The sequence below is a fragment of the Betta splendens genome, chromosome 13 (assembly GCF_900634795.4).
Source record: "Betta splendens chromosome 13, fBetSpl5.4, whole genome shotgun sequence".
NCBI classification, from domain to species: domain Eukaryota; kingdom Metazoa; phylum Chordata; class Actinopteri; order Anabantiformes; family Osphronemidae; genus Betta; species Betta splendens.
This window is the reverse complement of record NC_040893.2, coordinates 4,141,681-4,166,454: the sequence shown is the minus strand read 5'-3', so window position 1 is coordinate 4,166,454 and position 24,774 is coordinate 4,141,681. Positions and strand designations below refer to the sequence as shown.

The 24,774-nt window shown below is 44.2% G+C and overlaps 1 long non-coding RNA gene across 2 annotated transcripts; it reads left to right on the top strand.

The window, feature by feature from the left end:
* Nucleotides 1–19,512: 19,512 nt before the first annotated feature.
* Nucleotides 19,513–22,461, top strand: LOC129605076 (uncharacterized). 2 transcript variants are annotated; one of them, XR_008696565.1, is made up of 3 exons: nt 19,513–19,964; nt 21,151–21,722; nt 21,921–22,461. It is a non-coding gene; the product is annotated as an uncharacterized LOC129605076 (long non-coding RNA). The 2 variants fall into 2 exon arrangements; XR_008696564.1 differs by having other exon boundaries at nt 20,265–21,722.
* The last annotated feature ends 2,313 nt before the right edge of the window (nt 22,462–24,774 follow it).

Genomic DNA, 24,774 nt, shown 5'->3' with positions numbered 1-24,774 from the left:
CGTTTTTTACTGAATGAAAACAAAAATAACTCCTGCTCTGCAGCATAAACCACTTTGACCAATTTTAAGTTGGTCAAGTTAAACAGTTAAAACAGTAAGACATAGTCAATGTGTCCTTTAAACGGAAGCTGCATTATTATACTTTACCGTAATGACATTTACCACAATATCTGCAGAAAAACAATGTTTTATTACACAGGCAACACAGTGGATTTGGAACTCGCTTTGCGCGAGTTACAGCGTCTGATGTTGATTCAGTTCCAAAAGCAAACTTCAAACCCCATTCCCTACTACGTATTGGCACAGAGACATTAACATATTGTCTCCACTCGGTCAATAGGTGTAAAACACTTTAGCTCCGAGACAGAGAAAAACTCCATGGGAGATCGGGCGCGTGATCAGCTGCACCTACGTAGGCTGTGGGACGCCAAAACCTTTCACTTGACTTTTTTAAAACGCTCTTCTTATGGTATTTCACACAGGTCTGGCAGACTACCACTGCTAACGTGTAGAGAATATCATATAATAAAAATAAATAAATTGTATTAAACTCTCTCTGAGGTATGCCAGAACGCCAGGACTCAGTAGATCTCCGACTCAATAATGCAGCAAGTTGTTTGTTCTGCATATATTGATTCTGCATGAGTAATAAGGACTGTTTTACACTTATTTAGCCGAAGACAAAACTCAAAAGAGAGACACCCATCAAGTTTTAACAAATGTGCAATAAAAAATATAAACAGAAAACGCTTGAAGCGTTATATTCTGTTTATTTCGTTATTACTCCTTTCACCTGTACCACAAGTCATTGCAGAGCTACAGCCATACAGCCAGCTGGTTAACTTTGTTAGGAACACATTTCATATGGTAGAGGTGAAAGGGACACTAACAACCCAACGCAGCCGAGGCTGTAGCAGGCAGAGAAACGTAGATCTTTGTCCTGCGTGTTGATACGTGTTTACCCTTCCCCCAGTGTCCTTGCTCTGGGACGTGGATGGCCCCGCCCACTTTCATTCACCAGACGGACATGAAAGAGGGAATAACGAAATAAAAAGCTGGTTAAATTTGTAGGAACACGGCTGTAGCTCTGCCTCTCTATGACTTTATGTGGTAAGGTTGAAAACAGTAATAACGAAATAAACGGAATATAAAACGGAAACACTTTCAAGCGTTTTCTGTTCACCCAAACTTGATGGGTGTACTGTCATCTTTTCAGTAATTTTTAGCATTTGCATGTTGCTGTATATGAATAACAAAATTAACAAAATCTATGTTTGAAAAAACTGTGCAGAGTTCCGTGTCTACATGAAAGCGGGCAGAACAACGTCCGTCTATGACTCACTGCCGAAAGCGGCTGGTGAACCTCTTGGGAACATGGCTGTAGCTCTGCTAAATAATACAGGCAGCCAGCCCTATTAATCATTTGTTATTTTCTTGTATGCCAAAATATAAAAATGTTCAGTAATTACAACTTCTGCTTCCACCGGGATTCGAACCCGGGGTAAAAAATGGACACATCAAGGCTGTTAAACAATAAACAAACATTACACCACGGAGGCGTTGATCCGTAGCACTGCATGGGCCTATATAACATAAATATAGGACAGTGTGGGGGCTGATCGCCACCTATAGGCCAAATAGACGTAACACAGCTCCAACATGCTAAAAGCCCGGTGATACCGCGCTGAAAGTGCAAACAGATTGCCGTAAAGGCTGACACCTTTAAGTGCTACGACTGTACTTGGGAAATACTGGACAGTTCATTAATCTACTATTCTATTCTTTATACCCTCTAGAGTGGTGTCAAGGAAAACAGCTGCATCCTCCATCTGTACAGCAGCTGCACTGCTTCCGTCTTCCAAAACGTGATGAAGACAAAAAAGATCCTCACATCTCCCCAGCCAACTGCCCATGACTGTACCTGTTCCACTCCAAAAACTATGCTTTCAACATAACTATAAATCCTACCCATTCATTTTGTATCCAGCATTATAGTGCTGGTGCATTGGTTGATAATAAAGTTGGCTTTGACTATTGCTGTTTCACTGAACTATTTTTATTTTTTATTTATTTATTTTTTTAATATTTCAACTTTTATTTAGGTTTGCCAAGAAAACAATAATTTAGGTATTTCACAGGTGGTCAAAGTCCAACATAGGTGCCTTGTCTCTCAGGAAACACTGCCCTGATCCAGACCAGGGAAGATGGGATGACAACTTAGATAAGCAGCCTGAATTACACTTCAGGTCAATGCCAGACCACCAGGGACGGCCGGTGTGAACCTGAGGCAGATACAACCTCTTCCCGACCGGCGGGAACCTGAGGCAGGTACAACCTCTTCCCAACCGGCGGAAACTAAAGCGGAGACGGCCTCTTCGTGACGGCGGGAACTGAGGCTGAGACAGCCTCTTCGCGGCCGGCGGGAACTGTTGCCGGCCGCAACAGTTTTTTGTCCAAAAAAAACAAAAACAAAGCAAAGCATGACTCCATTACGAGAGTTGAGAGACCTGAGACAGGTCGAAAACCAAGTCCATACATAGAGTCCAAAGCACAGTCCAAACAACCGACAGACCACCAGTTCGGCAGACGACACCAGCGAAGGGCCCTGCCAGGCCAACGAGACGCCAGAACCAAGTCCAGAGATGAGCGACGAACCAGTGGCAAGGACAGACCTGGGACCAGAACACGAGCTGTACCCGGACGTGAAGCTGGAACCACAGAAGAACCCAGACGTAGAGCTGGACCCAGAGACGAGTGAGGACGAAGAGCCAGAACCAGGCAAGACACTGGAGCCAGAGATGAGAGACAAGCCAGGGTCGAAGACAGATGACCGGGACCCGAACCAGAGACAAACCCAGACGTGGAGCCAGAGCAGATGTGGCAGTCGCTGGATCATCCGGAACCGAGACAGATGTGGTCGGTACCAGACCACCAGGAACTGAGACAGACGAGGTCAATGCCAGACCACAAGGGTCTACAACCTCTTCCCGACTGGCGGGAACTGAGGTGGAGACGGCCTCTTCGCGGCCGGCAGGAACTGAGGCGGAGACAGCCTCTTTGCGGCCGGGGGGAGCTGAGGCAGAGACAGGCTCTTCTTGGCCGGCGGGAACTGAGGCGGAGATGGCCTTTTCACAGGGCCCGTCCGGGCTGCGAGCGGCCTCCGCTTCAGAGAACAGAAATCGCCTCCTCCAAGCCAACAGGGACAAAAATGGCCGCTTTTTCAGGGCCAACAGGCACAGGAATGGCCTCCTTCGGGCGAACAGGGACAAGAATGGCCGCTTTTTCAGGGCCAACAGGCACAGGAATGGCCTCCTTCGGGACAACAGGGACTAGAATGGCCTCTGGCTTGGCTGGGCGGCCGCGGAGCTTGACAGGGCAGAAGCTGGGTTTGACTGGACTGGAGCTGGGCTTGGCAGCAGATTTGTTTAATATGAACTAATCTTTTATATGACTCGGGAGGAACGAGTCCTCTCTCTCCTGCACATCTCCAGGTCCTGGAGATGTGCAGCTCCTGGAGAGACGGGAGGTGGCAGCTGATCACCTTCTCCGCCGAGTGGATGACACACTGCAGCTTGGCTTTGTCTCTGGCCATGGCCACAGCGAACCAGACAGTGATGGAGGATGTGAGGATGGACGTCCCAGTCTGTCAGTCCAGACACTCCTGAAGTTCCGCCACAGCTTCACTGGTCCACTTCTTACAGGTCCTCACAACTGGCTTGCAGAGTTTTAATTGCTGCCTGTAGGCTGGATTCAGGTGCACCATGATGTGGTCGGACAGGCCCAGCCCTGTGGTGGCCCAGCCTGTCCAACTCTGGGTTAAATATTAAATTAAAGTCCCCTCCTACTATAGGTTTGGAACCAGAGTGAGGAGACAGTGATGGGAAGAAGCTGTGAAAGAAAGAGGGGTCGTCAACATTAGGACCATACACATTAGCTATGCAATATTCAATGCTTTCTATAAAGATATTAATGATTATATATCTTCCTTCTGGATCTACAATAGTATTATTATGAATGGCGACCCCTCTTTGTTTGGAATTGTAATCGGCTAAGTAAACATGTGGGAACTCTGTTGGTGCCAGAGTGTAATCTATAGTTTCGGGAATATGAGTTTCTTGTAGTAAAGCAATGTCTGCTTGTAGGGTTTTCAAAAGGTTAAATCTTTTAAATCGTTTCTCTTTTTTTATTGATTCCACGTACATTCCAAGTAACAATCTTCAGTGGTGTCATAACTTACCTGACTGCTGTGGATCACTAGTCTTGTGTGTATGTAGTGTGACAGACTTTAGGTGTGTGGCTAACCTTGAGTACCTGTGTATTCTGAGTTGTGTGTTGTTTATGTATGTGCACATGTTTCCCCTGTGCAGTAGATGTTTGTGTGTGGCTGCTGGAGGGCTACATAGCTAGCTGACTACGTGGGAGAAGAATAGAGAAAAGAAGGATGTACACAGTGTGGAGTGAAAGTAGGTGAAGGAAAAAGAGTAAAGGAAAGAAAAATTAAAGTGGAAGGAGAGTGAGTGATTTAAGCTTGATGAGCACTTTGCTAACTGTGGAGTGAGTGACATTAAAATGATAAACATTTAACTGAAACATCTGCGAGAGAGAACGAGCTTGAATATTGGATGTAAAGTTATAACAGTTAGTTACCTTTGCATCTCCTATTTTCTTTTAACAAACCTTTAATATTAAACCACTTTTGTTAAACACCACCTCCTACAGTACAGCCATGGAGTTGCTACCGGTCCCAATAGAGCTCTCCGTTAACATACAGTTTGTCTATACTGACCAACGAGGTGTAGGCCCAGTGAATGACCTTCCCTCTGACCCTGGGGGAACAAATAAACTTTCAGGAGGTCAGGCCGGGAGAGTCGGCAGGCCCTGGGTGGCGTCTTGAACTTCTCAATGGACCAGGAGACTGCTTCGACCAAACATCCAGCAGGAAGGATGAAGGCAGGGGCCTCAGGATCCTCATGCAAATGGTGAATCCGTGACAGGGCGTCTGGTTTGCCGTTCTTGTATCCTAGACGATAGGAGACATGAAAATTAAATCTACTAAAAAACAAGGACCAGCGAGCCGGCTGTCCTGAGCTACTCTAGGTTCTTGAGGTCAGTGAATACCAAGAAAGGCTGGTCCGACCCCTCCAGCCAATGCCTCCTTGATGGCGATCACCTCGCCGTTACTGATATCATAAGTCTTTTTTAGCTGATGACAACTTGTGAGACACATAGGCGTAGCCATGAGTCTTGCTGTCCTTCAGGTCCCGTTGCGAGAGAAACACAACGACTCCGGTGCTGGCGTCCACCTCCACGATGAAGGGGAGAGTTGGATTAGGCATGTGCAGGACAAGTGCTGAAGTGAAACTCAAGTGAGAGCATGGAAAGGTGAGGTAATATGACTAAAATGCTGGATAAACCTTTGGTAGAAGTTAACAAATCCGAGAAAGTGCTTCACATTGGTGTGACCTTGGGGTAAGGGTGATTCCTTTATTTCCTAGATTTTAACCAGGTCCAACCATATTTGCCCCTGGGAGACAATGAAGTCTAAGAAAGACAGTAGGAACATGTGGGAACTCGCACTTCTCTGTCTTGACATATAATCAGTGTTCCCGTAGTCACTTCAGAACCTGTAGGACATGGCTGTGATGTTCTTCCTCTGTCCGAGAAAACACAAGGATATCCAGGTAGATGAAAACAAAGTAATTTATCATAGGACCAAACACATCGTTCACAAGGGTTTGAAACACCGCTGAAGCATTGGTTAATCCGAACAGCATCACCAAGTACTCGTAATGGACTTTCGGGGTATTGAAGGCGGCCGTCCACTTGTCACCCTCACAGATCTGCATCAGGTGGTAGGTATTGCGGAGATTGAGTTTGGTGAAGATCCAAATCCATCTTGCATCTTGATCAAGTTGATGAAGTCTGCTCTTTGGAGGAACTAAACCGGGTCTTAGGGTAATAGCACCATCATACAGTAGTTGCCAACGAGTCGGTGGAGGCAGGCTCAGCATATGACGGGAAACATTAGCTGGAACAGTCTGGACTCCACTCCAGTCCAATTGAAGAAAAAAATACAGCAAGGTTTCCACTTGTACTTTGTGTCACTATGTGTGTGTTTTTTATTTTTTTTTTTTGTATTGTTTTGTACTGCAACTGTCAGCGGGGATGTGGCGCTGCAGATGGCTGCCTGGGTGTGCCAACACCAAGACAAGTTCCTAGTTCTGTAAAGTGCACTCAACAGGACCTGCCAATAAGCTATTTCTGATTCTGAACTGTGGGTAGAGAGCGGACAGAGGCCTGGCCTTTTAGTCGACAGCTTGCAGCGTAGTGCTCTGGCCGGCCACAGTACAAACATAATCCCTGCACGTGTTGTGTCTTCTCAGCATCAGACAAATGAGCTTGGCCCAACTGCATTGGTTCTTAGGCAGAAATCTGGGCTAGGGAGGAGCCAAAGCTGTTAGGGCCCAATCTGTGGAGAGGCGAACAGTGTGTGGCCTCTCTATAGGTGGCGTATATGTGGACTAAGGGATAAACCACTGTTGCTTCCAGAGCAGACGCTTGACCAGCCTGCTCAATTCAACCATTGCGTTCTCCTGACGAATGGCGCAGCAAGCTAGCTCCTGCAGCGCCATGCCTGGAGCACAGCACGGAAGTCCTTTATGCTGGCTGAGCCCATTCTTGGCCAGATTTTTCTGTCAGGGTGGTTAATATGGTGGACCCACATGTGCAGCTCAGAAACGGCAGGTGGACTGATACAGTGGTAGCGGTTCAAAGTGACTAGTGTTTTTACTGCAGTACCGACGCGTTGCCACGGTGCAGCGAGTGCGTCGCTCACTAAAGATTTTTAACCCTGCAGCCAGCTGAAAAAAATCAGGACGCTAGTCTTGTTTTAACCACCAGGTGGCGCAGCGTTGATTAGAAGCCTCCAAAGCACTACAGCGTAACTGAGGTCCGAGTGTTCATTTCTACCTGTAACACACATATATTACACCAGACCTATTTTACTATTAAGTTTTTACTATTAAGTAGCTGTTGTGTGCTCAAACGTGGGGAGTATGAAGGGCAACAACTTGTTGATGGCTTAGTTATTTTCTGTTCACTGCAAAGTTATAATTGTTCTGTGTGGTTTAAAACAGGCAGTGCCACAGCAGCAAAACGTTCTTGTTTTCATTTTCCTCAGCTTTTTCGTGTCTTTAAATAGAAGGCGTCTCTTAGGAATATGTACACACCCACCACTCTAACATCTGATATAACATTTTGGCTTCACATAATTCTGTTTTACAGCAGTTGTCAATCGTAATTTTGACAGGACGCCAGAAATCTGCAGGTCAACAGCGACGCATTACAGCAACATGTTTGTTCCTACGTGTTTACTCTGTGTCTGCAGAACTGCAGTTTGACTTGTTTTGACTGTGCGTGTCATTATAACTGGGTGGCTGAGATCACTTATTCCGCCCATGTACATTTCAACATTTTCATTTCCCATCCGTCCCTCCAGCCACTTTCACCGGCGTTTTCGTTTCTCTTGTGATGAGCAGCAAACAGATTTTAATCAAAGCACCGCCTTACAAACCAATAAACCAGGCAAAAATATTTGTTTTTTACAAAAAGACACGGAATTGGAGTTAATATGTTTTTATTGTTTAGAGACAGAGACAGAGTCTCTTGCTATGGGCGGCAAACAGATTTGAATAAAAGCACCGTTTTACAAACCAACAAACTGTGCAAAAATAATTTTAACAAAAACACACGGAATTGGATTTAAAACAGTTTTTTTGTTTAGAGAAAAACGAAAAACAAAAAACCTCTGCTTTTAATTTTTAATCGAAGCTCATCCATACATGGGTCGCGGGGCAGCAGTCCTAGCAGAGAGATCCAGACTGCCGCTTGAATGAAACACGAGATCGAATGATATGTGATGTGTTTCGTATTCAGATGACTTGCATCTGAGTTTGACCAAGCTTTTGTTTGTCTCATGTTTGCTCACAGTCGCAAAGGCAAACTTCACATCCCTCCCCTACTTCATAGAGGCGCATAGACATGCTAATGTGTCGCTACTACTCGATCAGCAGGTGAGAAATACTTCAGCTCCGGGACAAAGCTCCGTGGGAGACTGGGCATCATCGGGCGGCGTGAGGCTGCAGGTGTAAGACTCATTAATGTAGCAAGTAGTTTGTTCTATATGTTTACTCTGCAACAGTAAACGTATGTATTTATCGTAGCTTTCTGATCTAATTTATTTGTAGCACTTCGACATTCATTTAAAATATGCAGTGCATTTTAAAATGAAAATACTATTATTATTATTTATTACCTTTATTGTAAACACAGTATTAATTGCACAATTTGGACTGGCAATGATTTGCACTTCTTCCATAATAATCATGGATAATCAAGGAAGAAACTGAAGTTCATAATCATAATCAAGTGCAAAGTGCGGTTTGATAAAGATTCAGTGTGTTGTGTGTTTTTCAACTGAACTGCCAGCCAAGGTAAGTGCATTATCAAATGAATGCGCCTGTCAGCGGGGAAGACATCAACTCTATTCAGTTGCTTTTCAGTCGCTGCTGCTGTCTCCTCCCCAGTTCACACACCTTAAAGCGTCCAAACCAATGAATGCGTTTCCAGATTGACCGGTAATGCTGCACAGGTTGCTCTCAGTGACAGCAGCTGTTTGAAAAAGGGAAAAGCAAGTTAGCTGTCCTTGTCGATGCCTTGACAATGTTTTATCGTCTGTAAATGATATAATAGTTTTTATAGTTTTACAAGGCATAATATGACGCTTATGTTTGATCGTTGCTCGTATTCCATATAAAAATGAACGAGGGCTGAATAGGTATGCTGTTAATTGCTACGATCTTCTGTCAATAAAATATAAAATGTAAAACCTCTGAGCCCTGAATTTTATGTCTTCTTTGGATAAAAAAACAAATGTTGAATGTTCTCAAAAAATATAATATTGCCGCCCTCCGCGTCTCCCAGTGTTTGTTTTTTCATTTAAAACGTGGGTGTTACCAGTGGCCGACCTCTGGTCTAGATCATCCTTATTCACTTTTTTAAATTGTAGTAGTGTAACCTTAGTTAGTATTCCTTTTTATTTGTTTATTTTATGTTTGGGAAACGTGGCATTTCAGCTACTGTGATTTTATTTGTAATTTCACATTAGTTCCTATCTGCCCTTGTTGACAGAGGACAGGAAAAAGGTGACGCGCGTTGGGTAAGAGCAGCGTAAAGAAAAAAGTGTACATGTGCCGTACTGTCTTGTCGTGTGGTGCATTAAAGTAGAATACCACGTAAAGAAAATTGTAGCCCGTACCAACAGTGAGAAATCAGGGTTACAGTAGCTTGTCTGCCACAAATCGAACGCTGCACGCGGGAGGGCGTACCGTTCAGCTTCTTATTTTCGGTTTTAAACTGCCATAAATTGCCATAACTTACTTACGTTCATACAGAGGCAGCCGGTAAAGGTGTCTACCCCCACCGTGTTTGGGTTTCAAATCTGCCGCGTCAGTGCCGGGTTTGTACTGCGGGAGGAGTGTGTTACGTCCTTCTGGCCTGTAGGTGGCGATTGACTCCCACTTTTGGTCCTAAAACACCGTAGTTGCTTACGTCATATAGCCTCTTGTAGAACACCTAATGATCAGGTCTTGGGTGGCCTAGTGGTTAACGTGCATGGCCACAACGTTTTTTTATTGTCCGGGGTTTGAGTCTGAGTGGAAGCAGTTTTTTTATTTTAATTATTGGAAAAACAGCGTCTCATCATCATCATGTGATCACGAGATGACAACGTTGTATTACTTAGTGCATGGATCGCCAAGACCATGAACCGCTGGTCGCGTTATAGTATGAAGTTATGAACGTAAGTAAATTATGGCAAATTATGGCAGTTTAAAACCGAAAATAAGAAGCTGAACGGTGCGCCCTCCCGCGTGCAGCGTTCGATTTATGGCAGACAAGCTACTGAAACCCTGATTTCTCGCTGTTGGTACGGGCAATTTTCTTTACGTGGAATGCTTCTTTAATGCACCACACGGCAAGACAGTACGGCACATGTACACTTTTTTCTTTACGCCGCTCTTATCCAACGCGCGTCATCTTTTTCCTGTCCCCCGTCAACAAGGACAGGTAGGAACTAATGTTGATGACAAATAAAATCACAGTAGCTGAAATGTCACGTTTCCCAAACATAAAATAAAAAAAATAAAAAGGAATACTAACTAAGGTTACACTACTACAATTTAAAAAAGTGAATAAGGATGATCTAGACCAGGGGTCGGCCACCGGTAACACCCACGTTTTCAATGAAAAAAACAAACACTGGGAGCCGCGGAGGGCGGCAATATTATATTATTTGAGAACATTCAACATTTGTTTTTTAATCCAAAGAAGATATAAAAGTCGGGGCTCAGAGATCTAACCGATGATAAAACATTGTCAAGGCATCGACAAGGACAGCTAACTCGCTTTTCCCTGCTTCAAACAGCTGTTTTAACTGAGAGCAACCCGTGCGGCATCACCGGTCAATCTGTAAACGTATTAAATTTTGTAAATAAAAATAATGTTTGCCCTGTTCAAACCTGCATGGGGAATAAAAAAGATTCTGATTCTGAAAGTGGCTGAGCAACTTCGTAGGAACACATTTCATATGGTACAGGTGAAAGGGACACTAACAACCCAACGCAGCCGAGGCTGTAGCAGCAGAGAAACGCAGATCTTTGTCCTGCGTGTTGATGAGCGTTCCCCTTCCCCCAGTGTCACCGCTCTGGGACGTGGATGGCCACGCCCACTTTCATTCACCAGACGGACATGAAAGAGGGAATAACGAAATAAACAGCTGGTTAACTTTGTGGGAACATGGCTGTAGCTCTGCAATGACTTTATGTGGTACAGGTGAAAGCAGTAATAACGAAATAAACAGCTGGTTAACTTCGTAGGAACACCTTGTAGTAGGAACTGGTATATTTAGAAAACCCAGTAGTACTAGTGTTAAGCTGTGTGAACTGGGGAGGAGACGGCAGCAGCGACTGAAGAGCGACTGAATAGAGTTGATGTCTTCCCCGCTGACAGGCGCATTCATTTGATAATGCACGTGCCTTGGCTGACAGTTCAGTTGAAAACCACACTGAATCTTTACAAACCGTCCCTGAATAACATCTATGAACTGCAGTTTCTTCCTTGATTATCCATGATTATTATGAAAGAAGCGCAAATCTTCGTCAGTCCAAATTGTGCAATTAATACTGTGCTTACAATAAAGGTAATAAATAATAATAATAGTATTTTCATTTTAAAATGCACTGCATATTTTAGACGAATGTCGAAGTGCTACAAATAACTTAGATCAAAAAGCTACGATAAATACATGTGTTTATTTTTGCAGAGTAAACGTATGTAGAACAAACTACTTGCTGCATTAATGAGTCCTAGACCTGCAGCTGATCACGCCGCCCGATGCTGCCCAGTCTCCCACAGAGCTTTGTCCCGGAGCTGAAGTATTTCTCACCTGCTGATCGAGTAGTAGCAACACATTAGCATGTCTATGCGGCTCTACGGGGGAGGGGAGGGATGAGAAGTTTGCCTTTGCGACTGTGAGCAAACATGAGACAAGCAAAAGCTTGGTCGAACTCAGATTCAAGTCATCTGAGTACGAAACACATCACATATCATTCGATCTCGTGTTTCATTGAGTGGCAGTCGGGAGCTCTCTGCTACGACTGCTGCCCCGCGACCCGTCCACGGATGAGCTTCGATTAAAAATTAAAAGCAGATGTTTTTTGTTTTTCGTTTTTCTCTAAACGAAAAAACAGCTTTAAATTCAAGTCCGTGTGTTTTTGTTAAAAATATTTTTGTTCGGTTTATTGGTTTGTAATGCGGTGCTTTTATTCAGGATAGATAGACGGATGTGAAATCAAAGTTTTGAAACATACACGGGCCGAATAAGTCACATCAGCCACTCATTCAGTTACAATGACACGCACAGTCAAAACAAATTCTCGCTACATTTAGTGCGCCACTCCCCCGTTCCTCTCGTAGCCTGCATTTGCACATCCATACATTTGTGTATTGGTCACTCTCTGTCTGGACACATGACTCCGAAACACGTCACGTGTTTGTGTAAGAGATTGATGTCTCCACCAAATTATAAGCAGAGGTAACGAGAGAACGACTTTTTGTGTTTTCCGTTTGTCTCTAAACAATAAAAACATATTACCTCCAATTCCGTGTCTTTTTGTAAAAAACAAATATTTTTGCCTGTTTTATTGGTTTGTAAGGCGGTGCTTTGATTAAAATCCGTTTGCAGCTCAACGAAAGAGAAACAAAAACGCAGGTGAAAGTGGCTGGATGGACGGATGGGAAATGAAAATGTTGAAACGTACACGGGTCAAATAAGTGATCTCAGCCACTCAGTTACAATGAAACGCACAGTCAAAACAAGTCAAACTGCAGTTCTGCAGACACAGAGTAAACGCGTAGGAACAAACATGTGGCTGTAATGCGTCGCTGTAGATCTGCTGATTTCTGGCGTCCTGTCAAAATTACGATCGACAACTGCTGTAAAACAAATTCCTATGATTATTACGGTTATTTACGTAAAATCTACGACTATTGGAAAACATTCATTAACAAGTTGTGGAAGTTTAAAACCTAAATAAGCGGCTGTAGTCGCAGATGGACTGCGCTCTACGTCTTTACTTGCGCATTCAAATTATATTAATTAAACTGCGACGCATAATCATAGTATTATGTGAAGTCAATGTGTTGTATCGGATGTTAGAGCGGTGGGTGTGTACATATTTTTAAGAGATGCCTTCTATTTAAAGACACGAATAAGCTGAGGAGAATAAAAACAAGAACGTGTTGCTGCTGTGGCGCTGCCTGTTTTAAACCACACAGAACAATTATAACTTTGCAGTGAACAGAAAATAACTAAGCCATCAACAAGTTGTTGCCCTTCACACTCCCCATGTTTTAGCACACAACAGATACTTAATAGTAAAAACTTAATAGTAAAATAGGTCTGGTGTAATATATGTGTGTTACAGGTAGAAATGAACAGTCGGACCTCAGTTACGCTGTAGTGCTTTGGAGGCTTCTAATCAACGCTGCGCCACCTGGTGGTTAAAACAAGACTAGCGTCCTGATTTTTTCCAGCCGGCTGCAGGATTAAAAATCTTTAGTCAGCGACGCACTCGCTGCACCGTGGCGACGCGGCAGTACTGCAGTAAAAACCCTAGTCACTTTGAACCGCTGCCACTGTAGCTATACTAAATACTATAACACGACCAACGGTTCATGGTCTTGGCGATCCATGCAGTAAGTAATACAACGTTGTCATCTCGTGATCACATGATGATGATGAGATGCTGTTTTTCCAATAATTAAAATTAAAAAAACTGCTTCCACTCAGCCTCCAACCCCACACAAAAAGTTTTGCAGCCATGCATCTTAACCACTAGGCCACCCAAGACCTGATCATTGGTTGTTCTACAAGAGGCTATATGACATAATCAACTACGATGTTTTAGGTCCAAAAGTGGGAGTCAATTGCCACCTACAGGCCAAAAGGACGTAACACACTCTTCCCGCAGTGCAAACTGGGCGCTGACACAGCAGATTCGGATCCTAAACACGGTGGGGGTAGACACTTTTAATGGCTGCCTCTGTACAGGGAAGTGCTGTGGATACTGAATAAAGTTGTGTTCTAAGACCACTCATTCATTCTACATGGTGTCACAAGTGCGGGAATGAGGACAAGTAACGTAACATGGCGAAGTTTAATCCACCAGCAAAATTTTCCTTCGATAAAACGGCCGACTGGCCCGACTGGAAGTGCTATAGGCTAGCAACAAAACACCACAAAGATGACATCCAAGTGCAGGTAAGCTGCCTGATTTATGCCATGGGCAACAAAGCAAAAAAAATTTACAAGGCCAGAGTATGCCACATCCCTAAGGTCAGTGAACGAAGTAAAAGATGGTAAGCAGACTGTATATTTCCTGGGTTTGGTGTGTGATGCAAATGTAAAAGTCAAGCATGGACTGTGCAGCTAAATGTAGACTCTACTCCCAAAGACTTTAAGATTGACACAGGAGCGGAGGTCACCATCATACTGTAAATGAAGATACATACCACACACTTAACCCCGAAAGAACACTTGACCCAACCATCCAACCTTCCTCTCAACAGCTCAGGAGGAAAACATCTGTACCTAGGATGCCTTAATGTCACAATAAGCTATAAAACCAAAAGATAGTTTACATATTCCATGGACACAAAATCAAAAATCTACAGATGGAGCGGCAAACCCTTCAGGCTACTGCCTACCTCATAATGATGAGAGACAATGAACCACATGAGATACCGGCTCAGACGTCGCCCGGTCTAACAAGGTCTGCGTCAGGTGTTGGGGAACCAGAGCACCTCGATGGGAAGTGGGCTACTGGAACAAGAAAGAAATGGCTAAGATGCGAGAACAAGGCTCTGTTGGAATGCTACTACTCAAGTAACCCTAGTCAGAGGGGTTACATGCAAAGAATGTGCGGTGAATGGGAATGGAGAAACCCACATTCAAGGCTGACGGCGAAGCAACTAGTAACTCAGTGTTCCAACACACAAACGGCAACTGCTATCACAACTTGAGATTGACGAGATACAACACAAATCCTACGGCAAGGGGGAGCCAGGGCGCCAGGTCAGAGGGGAGGTTTCACTATCTCCCCAACCGGAAATTGGGTACGAAGCCCCAATGAGCACAGATACGCTGAGCGAGGCAGCGACTGACCTGAAAGATAAGATCATGGCGAGATTGAACAGACAACCCCGAAGCCCACTACAACGGCTAAGTGAAGTACCATCAGAAAGTCTCATGGAAGATGTGAATGCAGCATTGAGAGCAATCCCTACCACAACAATCACAGAAACCAATGAGCTGATATACGCTTCAGCATCAGTGATCCTAGAGCTGCTTGGCTATAAGAGCAACCATGGGAGCCATGAGAAACAATACCCACCATGGAAACAAAGGTTGGAGGCAAAAATCAAGGCAGCTCGGAGGGGAAGTGAGCCAAATAACAGAGGCGCAGAGAGGTGCAATGAAAAGACCGATGCCCAAGAGGTACAGCCAGATGCCCATAACTGAAACACTCGAAACTGTCAAGCAAAGGCTACAAGCCTTGGCCAGCCGCCTAAAGAGATACACCAGAGACAACGAAGCCAGACGAATAAACCGGCTGTTCGCAACACAACCTGCGAAAGTGTACTCTCAAAGGCAGGGTAATAACAGCAGAGCACACCACAGCAACCTCCCTGAACAGAATCCAGTGACTATCACAGGTGCAGACATCCAACAAAGAGGTGGCCTGACATGATCCATGCCTACTGGCTAAAGAAGCTCACTGCAATCAATGAGCGCCTGGCAGCACAAATGAACCAACTGCTAAGGTATGGGACCCACCCTGAATGGCTAACCCAAGGGCAAATGATCCTGATAATGAAGGATCCCTCAGGCATCATCTCAGCTAAGATAAGTGGGCACATGGGTCAATACATGAGCAAGGCACAGAAAGGCATTGGTAAGGATACCAGAGGAGCCAAACACCAACTCCTGGTAGACAGAACAGTCGCCCAAGACTGCAGAGTGCGACACACCAACCTATGCACAGCCTGGATCGACTACAAGAAAGCCTATGACTCAAGGCCAAACACATGGATCACTGAATGCTTGGAGCTGTAAAACATCAACAGAACTCTAAGGGCCTTCATTGCAAACTCGATGAGGTTGTGGAGAACCATCCTTGAAGCCAATGGGAAGCCACTTGCCCAAGTATCCATCAAATGTGGCATATACCAAGGAGATGCACTGTCCCCACTGCTGATCTGCATAGGTCTGAACCCCCTCAGCCAAATAATAAACAAGACTGGCTATATACCGACTCCGGAACAGGGTCACCATAAGTCACCTCCTCTACATGGATGACATCAAGCTGTACGCCAAGAATGAGCGAGACATCGATTCACTGATCCACACCAGCAGGATCTACAGCTCGAACGTCGGGATGTCATTCGGGCTCGAGAAATGTGGGAGGATGGTGACAAAAAGAGGCAAGGTAATCCACACAGAAGGGGTCTCTCCCAGAAAGAACAATAGCAGACATTGAGGACAATTACAAGTAACTTGGAATACCACAGGCGAACGGCAACCTTGAACAGGCAACAAGGAATGCGGCAACAGCCAAATACGTCCAAAGAGTAAGGCAAGTCCTAAGAAGCCACCTCAATGGCAAGAACATATCCCGGGCAATAAATAGCTACGTCCTGCCAGCGATGAGATTTCCTGCGGGAATAATAAGGTGGCCAAAGGAAGAGATACAGACCACAGATGTTAAGACACGAAAGCTCCTCACCATGCATGGAGTGTTCCACCCCAAATTCAGCACCCGGAGACTATACGCTAGTCAGAGGAAGGAGGCCGAGTAGTGACTGTGAAAACTACTATCCGGGATGAAACATCCAAGATCCATAAGTACATCAAGGATAAGGCCCTGACAGATGACGTGCTGGGTGAATGTCTCAGGCAGTGGAGAACAGAGGATGAGATGCTGGAAGAGGGACCATCATGGGAGGATAAACCCTTACATGGGATGTACCACCGGAACATAACTGAAGTGGCTGATCTCTACAAATCCTACCAATGGCTTGAAAGGGCCGGGCTGCAGGACAGCACAGGGGCACTCATCCTGGCCGCACAGGAGCAGGCCCTGAGCACCAGAGCCATAGAGGCCCAGATATACCACACCAGACAAGACTCAAGGTGTAGACTGTGCAGAGGCCCCTGAGACGGTCCAGCACATAAGTGCAGGGTGTAAGATGCTGGCAGGGAAAGCATACATGGAACGCCATAACCAAGTGGCTGGCATAGTATACAGGAACATCTGCCCGGAGTATGGACTGGAAACCCCAAGGTCAAAGTGGGAAACACCTCCCAAGGTGGTAGAGAACGAGCGAGCCAAGATCCTGTGGGACTTCCAGATCCAGACTGACAGAATGGTAATGGCGAACCAACCAGACATTGTGGTGGTGGATAAAGAGCAGAGGAAAGCCGTAGTGGTGGATGTGGCAATACCAAGCGATGGCAACATCAGGAAAAAGGAACATGAGAAACTAGAGAAATACCAAAGGCTCAGAGAAGAACTGGAGAAGGCTTGGAAGGTGAAGGCCACAGTGGTGCCTGTGGTGATCGGAGCACTAGGGGCTGTGACCCCCAAACTGGAGGAGTGGCTACGACAGATCCCTGGAAAAACATCCGAAATCTCAGTCCAGAAAAGTGCAGTCCTAGGAACAGCAAGGATACTGCGCAGAACCCTCAAGCTCCCTGGCCTCTGGTAGAGGACCCGAGCTTGGAAAGTGGATGAGACCACCCGCGGAGGGTGAGAATAGAGTGTGTATATATATATATATATATATAGTAGAGAAGGGAGTTTTTTTTGTTTATATATATATATATATATAAACTGAAAAACTCCCTTCTCACCCTCTATGGGATGTTTCATCCGCTTTCCAAGCTCGGGTCCTCTACCAGAGGCCAGGAAGCTTAAGGGTTCTGCGCAGTATTCTTGCTGTTCCTAGGACTGCACTTTTCTGGACTGAGATGTCGGATGTATTTCACACATTACACAGATCTGCACACCCAATTCTCTGTTGACAAGGCGAGTAGAATCAGATAAGGCAAAGACATTGGGCCTGGTTGTACAGCAGGAAATCATCATCATCCACCATATCCAGTAATAAATGGACATCTGAATACATATGTGTTACCAGAGTTATGCCAGCTGATATTCTTTCATTTCTGTGTCATTTTAGTCACCTTTTACGGCTAAATGTCACCAAAATCGGCTGATTGTGACGGCTAAATAATTTTCAAATTAACTCACAGACTTTTCTTAAAGTAGAAACATTACCAAAAGTGCAGGAACCTTCAGTCTGAGTAAAGTTATGCATTATCCTATATTTACAATAGTCTTCACTTCACACCTGTAAAAAACTGGCTCATCAGTTAAACAAGGGACTGTAAGAAGGTGTAAAGACCATGTACTCCATGAAGGACAAATAATGTAGAAGCTCCTTGAGAAACATTTATGCTCTAAAATAATGTAGCTGCAATGACCCAACTTTCAGAAAACCTGCTTTAGAAAATGGTCAAATGAACTGGATGTTTATGAAATATGTAAATAAAACTCGTTAAAAAGAAAGCATTAAGTTTATGCCTTCAGAATATAAATGTTTCTTATATTAAACCACCAACTAACAAAAAACGTTTTTTTTGTTTAAAAAAACTGTAGGTGGGAAGTTGTGCGCTTCAACCACTCGGCTCTTTGAAGTGATGGATCTCTGAAGAATCTTCTGTTTAAGTAGTTCACAAATGTATCTGGTTACATAACATCAGGTACTGTAACAGCACTGCAAGACTCTGATGCTTTGGGGAGAAGGGGTGGTGTGAAACCAGTCTAACTAGTGCTGTGGATTGGTCGTTGTGGATTGTCGTTGGTGTCTGAAAAGAGGCTCTCTATTGTTATGTTTATCTAAGCTTGATTAGAAGATTCAAATGCTCTTTTTTTATTTAAAACGACTCCTGGAGCATGCAGACAGACACACACTACATCAAAATCAATATGGCCGAATATATAGAATGAGAATTTAAGAATTTCAATAGGTACATTTGTAAAGTCCAATTCAGCCAGTAACTGATAAACCTCCAGAAGTTAGTTTGGCAGCTATGGCAGTGTGAGCTGCCGATGCTTATCTTTAATTAAAAAAAGTAAGTTCAACATTCAACTCTGACATGAAGTTTTCTCAACTTTTTAGTTGACTTTTTAGACAGACTATTGTCTGTCTGTCTGTCTGTCTGTTTGTCTGTCTCCCATAGCAAACAGTGTAGAACTGACATTATCACATCTATGTCCTGTTCTCAGAACTGTGTCTATACTTGGTGTTTGACCATAACTCTACAGGTCAGATACTGAAGCTCCACCTTTTGGTTTTACCCAGGAATTGCGTCTTTGGTGCTAAAAATGGGGGTGGCCTCATTAACATTTTTAACACCCTCCCCAGACAGACCAAGAAGGGTGCTGCTGACAGTCGTCTCATGAGGGTGTGATGAGTGTGTGATCAGCACCGGAAAGGGCACTGACAGTCGACTGAAATCAACTGCTCCATCTGTAGTCTTAGTATTTAGCCATCAGTACTCACCCCTGTCCTCTGCCAGATCGTTGTATCCTGTAACTGTTTCCACCTTTACCTAGTTCAATCTTTCCTTGTTGCCAAACTCGTTTTGGATCATCCCTGTCTGTGCCGTAGCCTTATCAGAGTACTCTGTTGTCAATCTCTTCCTCTGTGACTCCCTCTTTGCCTGTTCCTCTAGTCCCATTGCCAATCAGCTACGTTGTAACAAATCTCGTCTGTATCCTGACCATGAGCTTTTATTAAACCCTTATCTTTATCTGTCTGCCTTCTGTGCTGTGCATGTGGGTCCGACATCTCAGAAATCAGCCACGTGACAGTATGATCTGAACAGACTTGGACCCAGCCAGCTCCCAGGTTTTGTTTCAACCTAGTTTTGTTTGTTCGGGGAAAAGAGTTTTTGCGGCTCCATGGATTTTGCCTGTGGCGACTTACCCAGACATCTCCGCCTCTGCTTCTCGGCACTGACAAAGGATTGGGAAGCAGCCAACCCGGACGCACAGCGGAGCCCGGAGAGGTTGCAATCGCTTTCCTGGAGGAAGAGGATTGCTGGTTAGATTACCCCGGAATGTGGACCCTCTTCGACCAGCTGTGCTTGAGATGAGAGGAATTGGAGTGCGTTCTTCACGCCGTGTCCGCCTACACAGCGGTCCCGCGTTCAGTGCCAGCTCCCGTCTCTTCACTGATGTTCCACCGATCGCCAGCTCCTGCTGCGCTCCCCGCTCAAAGTCAGTATTCGAGCGAATGATGTGGGTGCGAGAATGTATCTGAGAGTACATGGGTTCACGTATGACCTTGTGCTGCGAGCCCGGTGTGGTGCCAGGGGATATGGTCGGGCCGATGGGGTAGGCCCCGCTCCGCTCGTGTAGGGGTGGTGGACTGGGGGTGGGCCCCACTCTGGGCGCATCTCCACTCTTTCAGGCCGACCCTCCCACCGGGGGGAGTGTTTGCCCCTGGTACTTATGGGGCGAACGTTGACCCACGGTGGCCCACTCTGACCTCGGGTGCTGTCTCTGTGGCTGCTGCAGGTGTGCCTGGGAGGCTCTGTGTGGGCGGCTTGGGTTGAAACACCTGCCCTCCTGGAACTGAAGGTGTGTTGGCTCCCTGGCTGCTAGGATTTCCTCTGCTTGCTGGATGGGCGTAGTGGCCGAGCTCCTCACATCACCCTGGCTTTCACAAGTGGCATTGTTCATGCACCAACGTCTGCCTCACCCTTTGGGTGAACAATGTTAAGCTACAGCTTTACTAACCCTGTAGTGGGACACTCAACACCTGAGCTGATAAACAGGCTTTCCAAACCCAACTTTAAGTATTATTGATACTTATCACTACCAATATCCATAATGTGTGAATATGGAGATGGTGTTGTATGTCATGACTATTATTAAGTAGTATGGGATATGTATAACAATGCATATGTGTATGTATATGATATGTATATGTTTGTATAAGTATGTGCACATACCTTAACACTATTATTAGTTTTAGTATCAATCTCCAATGTAAACCACAGTACAACAGTTGTTTAGTTATGAATGTCTTAGCCTAAGGTACATCCCTGCTTAATTATTTTGCACCGATTGTTTACTTAACATATTTGCTTGGTTTCAGCAGCTGGTTGCACCGCCCCCCTCCCGCACACACCCCAAAGCAGAAACTTGTCCATCACAAACCTGTCCATCACAATATGGCATTCAGCGTAATATATGCTGCTTGTTAAACTGCTGGACAGAAAAAAAGTCAGTCTTTGGTTTCTATTTTTTCTCATGGTCCTGCTCATATTTCTGCTCCTGCTTCGCCTCTTTCCCCTGCTAGAGCTTCAGCCCCGGCCTTTTAGCAATCTCTAGGCCGCGCTCTGGCTCCATCTACTGGAGAGTGGTCTCAATTGGACTCTGCAATAATCCCTCTGTGCAGTGAAAGGGTTTCCATGAAGTTCGTTCCCCCCTGTGTCCTGACTCCACCACCGACCTCCCGACTGGCTCTCAATGAGGGATGCCAGATCTGAGAGGAACTGAAAGGCCTGTACAGCCCGTGGTGCTCAGATGAGCACGTCTACTCCCGTCCCTGGCGGTCCAAGGGAAGCCACACCGATTCCAGTTTTTGGTGGTCGGGAGGTGACTGTACCATTCGTGGTTTCTGTGTCCTTTGCTTCACTGTATGCAGGTGGACGGCGGGCCGGCACTGACCAAGTTTACCTCAGCTACTGGCGGTCCGGCACCAACCATGTCTGCCAGTGGTGCTCACAAGAGCACGTCTACTCCCGTCCCTTTTGGTCCAAGGGAAGCCACACCGATTCCAGTCTCTGGTGGTCGGAAGGTGACTGTACCATTCGTGGTTTCTGTGTCCTCTGCTTCACTGTATGCAGGTGGACGGCGGGCCGGCACTGACCAAGATTGCCTCAGCTACTGGCGGTCCGGAACTGACCATGTCTGCCTCAGTTCCTGGGGGTCCGGCACCGACCACGTCCATTCCGCCCGCATGTCTGGGTTTGTCATTATTTCTGGCTTGGGTTTCTTGTCTGGTTTCGTCTCTGGTTCCGGCTCCACGTCGGGTTTCGTCTCTGGTTCCAGCTTCATGTCTGACTTCGTCTTTGGCTCCAGCGCCTTTCCTGCTCTCATTTTTGGCTCCGGCTCCCCCTCTGTCCTCGTCTCTGGCTCATCTATCGTGTCTGTCTCTGGTTCTAGCTCCTCAAGTTCTGTCATCTCGTTGGCCTGGCATGGTCCTACGCTCGTCTCGTCTGCCTGACTGGTGGCCTCGCCCTCGGTGCCTCACGCCACAATAGTGGCGCTGCCTCCTTCGTCACCGGCCACCTCGACTCTCCTGCCCGGCTCCCCGTCTAGAGGACACTTTTTACTACACTACACTACACTATTTAAACTGCTATAAATCAGAAACTATAAAAGATATTTAAAAGATTTCTGGAAGATTAATAGTTGAAGATTATTTTGTAGTTCAAATGGTGTCTGTAGCTTAAAGTATGCGAAAGTAGTTAAATCTGAAAGTAGACAAAGCTGAAGCAAATTTCAAAAGTTGTTTCCATTCATTTCAATGGGGAAAAAAAGTTGAAAAAAGCTTAATAACTTGAAAAATATAAAATCTATGAATAAGAAAAGTAATAGCACACTTCTTAAAAAGCTGAACATTTTGATAGTGGAATCGTTTCTGTAGCTGAAAGTATGCGGGACTAGTTAGATGAGAAAAACGTGCGGAAGAAAAATAATTAGAGTGGCTGTATAGATCCTACTCAAAAAAATAAAACTTCCTAAAAGTTCTTCATTTATGATATAGATTACTAATATAGTCAGACATTAAGCATATAACTCACTTTATCTGGGAAATACAAATATTTACACAATAATGTGATGCATAAACATACCTCAGACCGGAATCGAACCGAGATCCCCCACTCCACAGTCAAGCACACAAACCATTGAACTACGGGATATAGCAACTGCAACATGACTTGGCTGAAGAGTTACCTCATGATGGAAAGAAATCCTCAGTCATTTTAAAATGTTTATTTTATTAAACAAAGACTTGAAAGTTGCAATAGTCTCAAAACACTAAACCTAAAACAAATGAGAATGTTTTAATACAAAATCATGCATCAATCATTGCAATTTCAATTTTAATTTAATTTTTTTAATTTTACTTTATATTGTAGTGGCTTACAGCATTTAGTCCTGCCGCTAAGGCTTATTGGTAAAACAACCGTTCTTGTGTTTGTAGTCTTATAGTTAAAGTTACGATTCAAAAAATTGTATAACTTTGGTGAAATTAATTTAGAATTTTGTTCATTTATGGTTGTAATGTGTTCTTATTGTTTTTGTTCTTTTTTGTGTGGCACCGTGAGTGAGGGGATTGTGTGTGGAAGTGACCATCAACGACCAGTGTTTTGTTTTGTGTGTGAAAAACGAATGTGCCTTGCTTTCTACAAAGGGAGCTCACAAAGAGATGCATTTGTTGTGTGTCTTTTTGCCTGTACAGTCTAATCTGAGTGATTTTGACATGAACGATTTCACCTGCAAATAAGTACAGGAATTAACTGGACAGTCAGTCATTTGGCCCTGCTTTTTGTCTGTCAAGAGCGACTCTTACTTTTTTTTTTAATGTTGCTGTAGTCTAGTAAAGTGTTACCCCAAGCCAAATGTGCATAGTTTAATACAAAAAATTGCAATAATGCTTTTTCTACTATATAAGCAGAAGGACAAAGCAGAACATCATTCTGTGATTAAAAAATAATTTTTATAATAATAGTGAGACATTAAGCATATAACTCACTTTATCTGGGAAATACAAATATTTATACAATAATGTGATTGAATAAAGATGCCTCAGACAGGAATCGAACACAGATCATCCACTCCAGAGTTGAGCTACAGGACCTAACAGCTGCGACATGACTGAAGAGTTTCCTTCAGATGAAAAGAAATCCTTAGTCATTTTACCATGTTTATTTTATTAAACAAAGACTTAAGAGTTGCAACAGTTCCAAAACGCTGAACCTAAAGCAAATGAGAATATTTTAATACAAAATCATGCATCAATCATTGTAATTTAAATTTTAACATATTGCAGTGGCTCACAGCAGTTAGTCACGCCCTGAGAGCTAAGGCTTCTGGGTAAAACAACCTTTTTTGTGTTTGTAGTCTTATAGTTAAAGTTAGGATTTGAAAATTGTATAACTTTGGTGAAATTAATTTAGCATCTTGTTCATTTATGGTTGTAATGTGTTCTTTTTGTTTTTGTTCTTTTTTGTGTGGTACACCGTGAGTGAGAGGATTGTGTGTGGGAGTGACCATCAACGAGCAGTGACTTGTTGGGTGTGTGAAAAACAAATGTGGCTTGCTTTCTACAACTACAACTCATCAAGGAGATGTTATTGTTGTATGTCACTTTGCCTGCACAGTCTAATCTGAGCAACTGAGACATGAATGACGTCACCTATAGATGAGTGCAGGATTTAATTGGACATTTGGTTAATTGGCCCTGCTTCTTGCCTGTCAAGAGGGACTCTTACATTACTTCGTTTGAATATTGCTGTAGTCTACTAAGTTGTTAACCTGAGCCTAATGTGCATAGTTTAATACAAAATAATGCTTTTTCTACTAGATAAGCAGAAGCACAAAGCAGAACATCATTCTGTGATTAATAAACAATTTAATTAAAAATAAAATAAACAAAAAAATATTTTATTTAAACATAAAGAGCCTAATCCAAGGGTCACTCCTATTAACACCACGTTCTGTTATGGTGCATTACCCACAATGCATTGAAACACTTTTCCGTTCATTTTAATGGGACAAAAAAAGTTGAAAAAAGCTTAATAACTTGAAAAATATGAAACATATGAATGAGATTATTTTGATAACGGAATGGTTTCTGTAGCTCGAACGATGCGAGCGAAGTTAGATGCGGAAAAACGTACGGAACAACTAAAGATAATAATAATAATAAAGATTACAACAACATAACAGTGAATGCTGGAGGCATTATTAGCCACTAATAATGAGTATTTCTACCCTAACAGAAGCTGGT